This window comes from Bufo bufo, chromosome 1 (genome assembly GCF_905171765.1).
Source record: "Bufo bufo chromosome 1, aBufBuf1.1, whole genome shotgun sequence".
In the NCBI taxonomy this organism is placed as follows: domain Eukaryota; kingdom Metazoa; phylum Chordata; class Amphibia; order Anura; family Bufonidae; genus Bufo; species Bufo bufo.
Window position 1 is genome coordinate 479,490,989 of NC_053389.1, and position 11,285 is coordinate 479,502,273.

The 11,285-nt window shown below is 41.4% G+C and overlaps 1 protein-coding gene across 1 annotated transcript in view; it reads left to right on the plus strand.

Moving 5' to 3' along the window:
* CPM (carboxypeptidase M) overlaps positions 1-11,285 on the plus strand; it is a 115,096-nt gene that overhangs the window by 56,845 nt on the left and 46,966 nt on the right. The gene's annotated exons all lie outside the window — the stretch shown is intronic.

Here is an 11,285-nt window from a genome sequence, read left to right on the forward strand (position 1 = left end):
ATATCCCCCTGAGGGCTGTAATGATCACAGCTCCTCTTAGACAACAGTAAGGTGACCTACATGTATTATTCAATACTCATAGTATCAGGAGAAAACATACCCAGCTATGTATTCCTCTGGATCATGACGTTCTCAGATACTAATCATATCACCAGTGCTGCTATAACGTAATACAGTTGGAGCAGAATGGATTAGGAATGCTCCTACATAATCTCTTTCCCGAAAATCAGCCCATGTAAAGGTGCCGCATATCACCTGATGAACGAGCAAAACGCCAAATCACCGGGTGAAATAATCTGAGGTGCTGTCTAAAGAGTGATCTGCTGCCCAGAAACAAAGCAGTTATAGCTGTAGCGATCGCTATTCCTCATACTGTGGAGGTGATTGCTGCCTGTAAATGTAGAGCTTCACCTCCACTTAATGAGCAGCCAATTATCAGGAAGGTATGCTTCCTTCCCGACAATCGGCTGCTCCTCGCAGCATCTAAATGCAGCTTTACACCTGAAAACAGTGTTACACTTTTAGAAAACCTGCCATATTAGTCAGAATCACATGTACAGTCGTGGCCAAAAGTTTTGAGAATTACATAAATATTGGAAAAGTTGCTGCTTAAGTTTTTATAATAGCAATTTGCATATACTCCAGAATGTTATGAAGAGTGATCAGATGAATTGCATAGTCCTTCTTTGCCATGAAAATTAACTTAATCCCAAAAAACCTTTCCACTGCATTTCATTGCTGTCATTAAAGGACCTGCTGAGATCATTTCAGTAATCGTCTTGTTAACTCAGGTGAGAATGTTGACGAGCACAAGGCTGGAGATCATTATGTCAGGCTGATTGGTTTAAAATGGCAGACTTGACATGTTAAAAGGAGGGTGATGCTTGAAATCATTGTTCTTCCATTGTTAACCATGGTGACCTGCAAAGAAACGCATGCAGCCATCATTGCATTGCATAAAAATGGCTTCACAGGCAAGTATATTGTGGCTACTAAGATTGCACCTCAATCAACAATTTATAGGATCATCAAGAACTTCAAGGAAAGAGGTTTAATTCTTGTTAAGAAGGCTTCAGGGCGTCCAAGAAAGTCCAGCAAACGCCAGGATCGTCTCCTAAAGAGGATTCAGCTGCGGGATCGGAGTGCCACCAGTGCAGAGCTTGCTCAGGAATGGCAGCAGGCAGGTGTGAGCGCATCTGCACGCACAGTGAGGCGAAGACTTTTGGAAGATGGCCTGGTGTCAAGAAGGGCAGCAAAGAAGCCACTTCTCTAAAAAAAAAACATCAGGGACAGATTGATCTTCTGCAGAAAGTATGGTGAATGGACTGCTGAGGACTGGGGCAAAGTCATATTCTCCGATGAAGCCTCTTTCCGATTGTTTGGGGCATCTGGAAAAAGGCTTGTCTGGAGAAGAAAAGGTGAGCGCTACCATCAGTCCTGTGTCATGCCAACAGTAAAGCATCCTGAGACCATTCACGTGTGGGGTTGCTTCTCATCCAAGGGAGTGGGCTCACTCACAATTTTGCTCAAAAACACAGCCATGAATAAAGAATGGTACCAAAACACCCTCCAACAGCAACTTCTTCCAACAATCCAACAACAGTTTGGTGAAGAACAATGCATTTTCCAGCACGATGGAGCACCGTGCCATAAGGCAAAAGTGATAGCTAAGTGGCTTGGGGACCAAAACGTTGACATTTTGGGTCCATGGCCTGGAAACTCCCCAGATCTTAATCCCATTGAGAACTTGTGGACAAACAAAAACCCACTAATTCTGACAAACTCCAAGAAGTTATTATGAAAGAATGGGTTGCTATCAGTCAGGAATTGGCCCAGAAGTTGATTGAGAGCATGCCCAGTCGAATTGCAGAGGTCCTGAAAAAGAAGGGCCAACACTGCAAATACTGACTCTTTGCATAAATGTCATGTAATTGTCGATAAAAGCCTTTGAAACGTATGAAGTGTGTGTAATTATATTTCACTACATCACAGAAACAACTGAAACAAAGATCTAAAAGCAGTTTAGCAGCAAAACTTTTGGCCACGACTGTACTTGTATGAAAAGAAAAGGCTTTCTATTGCGGCTATTGTTTGACTGTTAGGGATACAGGCTTTAAAAGATTAACAGGATTAGATAGGATTAGTTTGGGTGGGATTCTTTTAAGGTTTTATTGCATCTAAAAGAAAGCAGGGAGTGGTAATTACAGACTAGAACAATCTGTTACATGGGTGTCCTACATTTACGTGAAAATAGAGGGATTCCAAAATATAGGTACTATTATGTCTATTTAAAAATACCTGTACACAAAAGTCAGCAGCTGACTAAGTCAGGAAAATAATAATAATAGTAGTAAAATATTTTATTTGTATAGCGCCACCATATTCTGCAACAATTTACAGTTCAGAGGGTACATGTACAAAGCAAAATTGACATCACAGAATTACAGACTAATATATTCAATTAAAACACTGCTCGCAAGACCTTACAATCTGTGACTCCCCGACTTACAATGCAGGGAATATTTAAAATCAGTTTTGCTTGTGTTTGTATTGGCTTAATATGCACCAAATGTATCAAATGTTGCAAGTTGTTTAACTATATTGCATCTTTAATTCTAAAACCTTTGTCTAGAAATGCTACTCCAGTTTTCCACACCACCCCCTACTGAAGTGAGTTTTGCAGCTTTTGCAACTTTTAACCCTTTCCCGCAAAATCATGTAAGTCGGGGAATGTGGTGCCTTAACGCATTCCCACGTGCATGATACTGATAGCCGGGCCCCTGCTGCATCCACCAGCATCGCTGTATGCAGTGATTCTGGTGGATTAACCCTTTCACATGCCGCGGTCAGCGCTGACCGTGGCACATGCAGGGTTTACAGAGGAAGGGGGGTCCCTCTGACTCCATCAGCCCCCCACGCTGCGCTGGTAGGGGCCAATTGTTGCCATGGCAGCCCCGATGCCTTACACAGGCTTTGGAGCCTGCCAGCTACAGAAGCCCAGGAGATCCAGCCTAAGGTCTCCTAGGCAACTGTCAGCGTCTTACTGTGTAAGACGCTGACAGTTCAATTCAGTACAATACAGAATGTATTGTTCTGAATTGAAACAGGGATCAAACCCTGAAAAGGTGAAGTCCCACAGCAAGACAAATATAAAAAGTAATAAAAAAATAAAGCTTCAAGTAAAAAAAGTGTCCTTTTCCCAAAATAAAGTAAAAAAGAAATTGTAAAAAATACGGAAAATAAGAAAATAAGACATATTAGGTATTGCTGCGACCGTATCGACTGGCTCTATAAAAATATTACATGACCTAACCCCTCAGGTGACCACCGTCAAAAAAATTTAATAAAAACTGTGCTAAAAAAAACTTTCTAAAAGCGCAACACCAAGCGATCAAAAAGGCATATGCCCACCAGAATAGAACCAATATAATTGTCACCTCATCCCGCAAAAAAATTAACCACTACCTAAGACAGTCACCCAAAAATTTTAAAAACTATGGCTCTCAGACTATGAAGACACTAAAACATCATTTTTTTGTTTAAAAAATGCTTTTATTGTGTTAAATGTAAAAAAAAAAAAAAAAATTGACATATTAGGTATCGTCGCGTCCGTAACAACCTGCGCTATAAAAATACCACATGACCTAACACTAAAAAAAAAGCGTCAAAAAAGCAATTTTTTTGTGATCTTACATCACAAAAAGTGTAATAGCAAGCGATCAAAAAGTCATGCACCCCAAAATAGTGCCAATCAAACCGTCATCTTATCCTGCAAAAATTATACCCTACCTAAGACAATCGCCCCAAAAAATAAAAAAAAATATGGCTCTCAGACTATGGAGACACTAAAACATATTTTTTCTTTTTTTGTTTCAAATATGATATTGTATAAAACTAAAATAAAAAAAAAGTATATCTATAAAAATATCACATGACCTAACCCCTCAGGTAAACTATAGCAGAAGTCTAATCAGCACCATGGACAGCCTCTGATCAGTACCATGGACAGCCGGATGCCTGTGAAGGCGTCCGGTTGCCATGGTAACCATCACTCGCTGCCATAGCAGAGCAGTGGGTGATGGGGAGGGGGTGATGAAAAGGCACAGCAACCCCCGATGGGTGAGGGAGGGAGCTCCCTCCCTCTTAACCTTTTCCATACAGCGGTCCCTACGGACCGAGGCATGGAAGGGGTTAAACGCATGGCATCTGTGCCAGCACAGATGTCAGGCGTTTCAAGCAGAGTGTCAGCAATGTGCTGACATTCTGCAAACCACTCGGCTATCCTGAGAGAGGGGGCGGGCGGGCGGATGATTGCATGCCTGCCCGCCCCCACAAGCATAGCCCGCCCCGCCCACCCTCCCTGCCGCACTCCCTGCACCCCCCCTCTCTGCACCCGCCGGTAGATAACAAAGAGGGCAGCAGGGGGGGGGTTAAACATTAAAATAAAGCTTATTTGAAGTTTCTGTGACCGCGGGGATCAGAAACTTCCGAAACCGCAGGTCTGAATTGACCTGCGGTTTGCTGCGATCGCCGACATGGGGGGGGTCACAGGACCCCCCGGCGCATTTAGCCAAGGTGCCTGCTCAATGATTTGAGAAGGCACCGGGTTCCGATCACCCCCCGCCGGGCGGCGGTGATCGGAACTATACATGACGTGCCGGTACGTCATGTGTCCTTAAGTACCAGGATAACATGCCGTACCGATACGTCATGTGTCCTTAAGAGGTTAAAGGGGTTGTCCCATGAAAAATATTCTACAGTTTTCAAACCAGCACTTGGATCTAAATACTTTTGTAATTGCATGTAATTAAAAATTTAGCATAGCCACTGAGTTATTCAATGTATATAGCGCCACCTGCAGTTTTTTTCTTATTTCTTTGTCCTGCTCACTGAGAAGGCTGCACATGCTCAGTTTTATTCTTCAACTGCCCCCCTGAGCTGTGATAGGGAGAGCATGGACCAACTTCCTGAGCTGTGATAGGGAGAGCATGGACCAACTTCCTGAGCTGTGATAGGGAGAGCATGGACACGCCTCCTGAGCTGCAGCAGAATAGACACTCCCCTTGAGCTGTCAGCTTGATATAAATCTAGCAGAGCAATGAATGGGGAGATCTCTGGATCCATCTGAGATACAGGGCTGGTTTTAGCTTTGTTATAAAGAGCCTGTCATGTACTATATGATGTTTTCATTTTTTACATTAGTCATGGGATGACTCCTTTAAGCTTTATGTCAAACACAATTATAGTAATATTATTACTGATTTCAGCTACAAAGTAGATAAAACAGACGAATTAGTATAGTACATATGACATTAACAACCGTATGGAAATACCGGGTAAAAGGTAAAATCATTGAGCAAAGTTATTTTAAGAGTAAGGAGTGGTGGCCCAACGCCCCACATTATTGGTTAGGTTGTGCTTTGTGCTTGTTAAAACTTATTTAGATGCCTTAAAAATGAATTCCCCTATGATATGTTTGAGGATGACGAACGTAACTAGATTTATTGCTGGGAGCAGATGTTGCTCATAGATATTTGACAGAATCTTAAAATGTCATTTCAAAAAACTCTGTCCATGTCATAGTGATATGTTAGAAGTCATCGGTGGGGATCTGGGTACTGAAATTAAATGGAAGAAGATGTCAGCTGGTTTCTTTGCCTCCCATTTGGGCCTTCAGCACTAAGATGCCCACCAATCAAAACATCTAACATGTCACTATGAAATGTCCAGTCCTTTATGAAATAATAGGCACATTTTAATGTTTGGACTGGAGTTCTGCTTACACCTGTAAACAGATAACTACATAATATGTAGAAGTGGTTTAGGCTTCACTTTATATGAAAATAAAAGATATCATATGAGCTGTCAGTTGAATAAATTTGCCTATGTGGTAATCTGCAGACACAGGGCATTTATTTGGGCATCAGGTTCCCATTGCCCACACGGTCGCATTGTTCTGTTTGGTTACCTTCATTCTCCAGGTCGGTATGATTACATTGATACCACACTTGTATAGTTTTTCTTGCGTTTTAAGGGTACTTTCACACTAGCGTTTTTCTTTTCCGGCGTTGAGTTCCGTCCTAGGGGCTCAAATCCGGAAAAGAACTGATCAGTTTTATCCCCATGCATTCTGAATGGAGAGTCAGTCCTTCAGGATGCATCAGGATGTCTTCAGTTCAGTCTTTTTGACTGATCAGGCTTTTCAGAAAAACGTAGCATGCAGTATTTTTACCTCCGGCCAAAAAGCCTGAACACTTTGACTGAACGCCGGATCAGGCCTTTTTCCCATTGACTTGCATTAACGCCGGATCTGGCACTGTGTGTTCAGTCAAAACGGATCAGGCTTTTGCATGTTAAACCCGAAAAATGTGAAAAAAAAGTTAAAGTCCATAAATGGCGGATCCGTTTTTTCCAATGCATTTTTTCATTGTGATCAAAATCCTGATCAGGATTCAAATGTAATCCGTTTTCACACGTTTTTCCGGATCCGGCGGGCAGTTCCGGTGTCGGAATTGAACGCCGGATTAAAACAACGCTAGTGTGAAAGTAGCCTTACATTGAAAAAAATAAAACTAAAAACCTTTAAAAAAAAAAATAAAAATTTAACTTTTACTTTTTTTTAAAAGTCCTAATGGGTGACTATAACTGGCAATCATTAGATTGCATATTGTGTTCTGTGATGGCTAAATAGCTATCATTGAACACTCCATTTACAGTATACCAATACAGTGCTGCCACCTGCTGGCCTGTATTGGTATATACTAGTAATAGATACTGAAGCCTGCTTGAGGCTTCGGGCTATTACTGTACTATAACATTTTCCCCAATCTTAGCTGGAGCCGGGAAACACAGTTACATGTGCAGGAGCATGCGGCTCCCACTTCCAGACCGCTCAGATGCTTTGGTCACATTTGACCGCGGCATCTGAGGAAATAAATGTATGCAATCAGCTGTAGGGCTGATTGCATACATCCGCCATGCGTCTCTGTTGTTTGAAACAGCAGAAACCCGGCGGCTATGTCGCCTGCTGCACGCACCAAGGGGTTAAAACATGTACACTTTGCAGAGCCGAGGTACCACATAACCAAATCAACTTCTGACACATCGAAACAAACAACTAGAATGATTTGTGCAGCTGCTCTGGTTGTACTAAGTTCAAAGGGCATTGACTTCATACAGTTGTATCCACTTCTCAGCTGGGAGCACCACTGGCTGTGTAGAGGTTTGCAGCCTCCAGGGGAGGACTGGGAACTTAAAGTGGCCCTGGAAAAAAAAAACACAAGTAGGCATGGACAACAGAAGTACATGGGGCCAGCAGTACCATAGTGCAGCACAAAATAATGCCCCAGCAGAACCAAATACCACAGTGCAGCATAAAATACTGGCGCCTGCATCACAGTATACAACTGTATCACTGTCCTAAGGATGGTGATACAGTTGAATTTGGGAAGGAACCTATGGATACTGGCCAGGGGCTTACGTCATTAATACTCCTAGCATGAATTAATGCTGAGCGTAACTTGTTGCTCCGGGACGTCAATTCAAAATCTTTAACAAGACCCCACCTAAAATGCTTCATTTACAGTACTGATCTTCGCATATGGGAAGGAGAGACCTAATGGAAAACCACAGTCTCTGCACCCCTTATGATTGTGCCCCGCTATCTAACTAATCTATCATCAATTGCCTAATTATATATCGGTCTGTTATCTATCTATCTTTTATTTATTTTTTGAAAGCCCAAAGTACGTGCTTTCATCACCCGTGCAACAAAATGGTGCAGCGTGCCACACAAAAGTGCACTAGGTTGCGGTCCATCGCAGGCTCTCTCCATAAGGCCTCTTTCACACGACTGTTTTTTGCGTTTCGTATAAGGTCCGTATACGGAGCCATTCATTTCAATGGTTCCGCAAAAAAAACTGAATGTACTCCGTATGCATTCCGTTTCCGTTTTTCCGTTGCGTCAGGTGGGCGCTGTGTATGGCAGCGTCAGGTGGGTGCTGTGTATGTAGGCAGTGGTCTTATGTTTAGTGTATGATGTTGGATAAATTTAAAATTGTCTACATTTATTTCTGCATGGGAGACTAGCAATGGTTTCCCTGCAGAAATATCAGCCTCATAACGTTATATGGCCTATGCATTATATATATGAACTAGCAGAAGGACCCGGCTTCGCACGGGTATATTTCATCTATTTCATTTAATGTTTGTGTGTGTTGTTAAAAGATTGACAGTATCCCCCATAACAGTGACCCCACCCCCTTAACAGTTAACTCCACAGCCCCCCACCCCTTAACAATGACCCCCCCCCACATTGCCCCGCCTCCTTAAAATGGGAACTCCACAGCAGCCCATCCCCTTAACTTTGACCTTCACAGCCGTCACCCCCTCCCCTTCAGGATGGCAACAAGCCCCCCCAAGTCAAGGTTTGCAGAGCGGCAGTATACTGCAGTGTATTGTAGAGGCATCAGACCCATTGGATCTTCAAGAAACAAGTGGGTCTGAGTCAAAGTGTGAAAAAAGTAAAAAGAAATAGTAAAAAAATCTAACTTCTTCCTATATCCGCACATATAATAGGTTAAAAATGTAAAAAATGAAAAACACTAAACCTGTTTGGTATCGCCGCGTCCGTAACAACCTGATCTATAAAAGGATCACGTACTTTTACCACACGGTGAACGCCATAAAAAAAAGAAGAAAAACTATGATGGAATTGCAATTTTGCCCACCGCACTTCCCACAAAATGGTATAAAAGGTGATCAAAAGAGTCTTATGTACCCCAACATAGTACCAATCAAACCATCTTATCCCGCAAAAAATGAGCCCCTACCTAAGTCAATCGCCAAAAAAATTAAAAAGATTCAGAAAATGGAGACACTAAAACATGATTTTTTTTTTTGTTTCAAAATTGCTTTTTTTGTGTAAAACCAAAATATATATATATAAAAAAAAAAAAACAGACATATTAGGTATCGCTGTGTCCATAACAACCTGCTCTATAAAAATATCACATGATCTAACATAGAAACATAGAATGTGTCGGCAGATAAGAACCATTTGGCCCATCTAGTCTGCCCAATATACTGAATACTATGGATAGCCCCTGGCCCTATATTATATGAAGGATGGCCTTATGCCTATCCCATGCATGCTTAAACTCCTTCACTGTATTTGCAGTGAAAGTTATAAAAAGTTATAAAAAAAATGAATTGAAAGCCGTGCCAAAAAGCCATTTTTTATCACCTTACAACACAAAAAGTGTAATACCAAGCGATCAAAAAGTCATGTGCCCCAAAACGGTAGCAATCAAACCGTCATCTTATCCCGCAAAAAATTAGCACCTACCTAAGATAATCGCCCAAAAAAGAAAATAAAAATATGGCTTTCAGAAAATGGGAACACAAAAACCATATTTTTTTTCAAATTCTTTTTTTTTTATTGTGTAAATCCAAAATAAAATAGACAAATTAGGTATCGTCGCGTCATTACGACCTGCTCTATAAAAATATCACATTATCTACTGTCAGGTGAACATTGTAAAAAATAAAAACTGTGCCAGAACAGCCATTTTTTTGTTACCTTGCCTCACAGGGTGAATTATATACTTCAGATTTATATACTGCAGGAATAACCCAAATTATATAGATTAGATTATATATATATATATATATATATATATATATATATATATATACACACTCACCTAAAGAATTATTAGGAACACCTGTTCTATTTCTCAATAATGCAATTATTTAGTCAACCAATCACATGGCAGTTGCTTCAATGCATTTAGGGAGGTGCTCCTGGTCAAGACAATCTCCTGAACTCCAAACTAAATGTCAGAATGGGAAAGAAAGGCGATTTAAGCAATTTTGAGCGTGGCATGGTTGTTGGTGCCAGACGGGTCGGTCTGAGTATTTCAGTAATCTGCTCAGTTACTGGGATTTTCACACACAACCATTTCTAGGGTTTACAAAGAATGGTGTGAAAAGGGAATAACATCCAGTATGCGGCAGTCCTGTGGGCGAAAATGCCTTGTGAATGCTAGAGGTCAGAGGAGAATGGGCCGACTGATTCAAGCTGATAGAAGAGCAACGTTGACTGAAATAACCACTCGTTACAACCGAGGTATGCAGCAAAGCATTTGTGAAGCCACAACACGCACAACCTTGAGGCGGATCGGCTACAACAGCAGAAGACCCCACCGGGTACCAATCATCTCCACTACAAATAGGAAAAAGAGGCTACAATTTGCACGAGCTCACCAAAATTGGACTGTTGAAGACTGAAAAAATATTGCATGGTCTGATGAGTCTCGATTTCTGTTGAGACATTCAAATGGTAGAGTCCGAATTTGGCGTAAACAGAATGAGAACATGTATCCATCCTCTGATGGCTACTTCCAGCAGGATAATGCACTATGTCACAAAGCTCGAATCATTTCATTGGAGTTCACTGTACTAAAATGGCCCCCACAGTCACCAGATCTCAACCCAATAGAGCATCTTTGGGATGTGGTGGAACGGGAGCTTCGTGCCCTGGATGTGCATCCCTCAAATCTCCATCAACTGCAAGATGCTATCCTATCAATATGGGCCAACATTTCTAAAGAATGCTATCAGCACCTTGCTGAATCCATGCCACATAGAATTAAGGCAGTTCTGAAGGCAAAAGGGGGTCCAACACCGTATTAGTATGGTGTTCCTAATAATTCTTTAGGTGAGTGTATATGTGTACATAGCATTGTGTGTCGTCACACTGTACTAATCTCTGTGGGACAAGTGACAGCTCACTGTGCGGACTGCACACAATTCTGTATTCAGAAGAGAGTGCAGGTAGTGAGAGCTGTCAGTAATGAGATTTACAGGTCCTTCTCAAAAAATTAGCATATTGTGATAAAGTTCATTATTTTCTGTAATGTACTGATAAACATTAGACTTTCATATATTTTAGATTCATTACACACAACTGAAGTAGTTCAAGTAGTTTTCTTGTTTTAATATTGATGATTTTGGCATACAGCTCATGAAAACACAAAATTCCTATCTCAAAAAATTAGCATATCATGAAAAGGTTCTCTAAACGAGCTATTAACCTAATCATCTGAATCAACTAATTAACTCTAAACACCTGCAAAAAATTCCTGAGGCTTTTAAAAACTTCCAGCCTGGTTCATTACTCAAAACCACAATCATGGGTAAGACTGCCGACCTGACTGCTGTCCAGAAGGCCATCATTGACACCCTCAAGCAAGAGGGTAAGACACAGAAAGAAATTTCTGAAC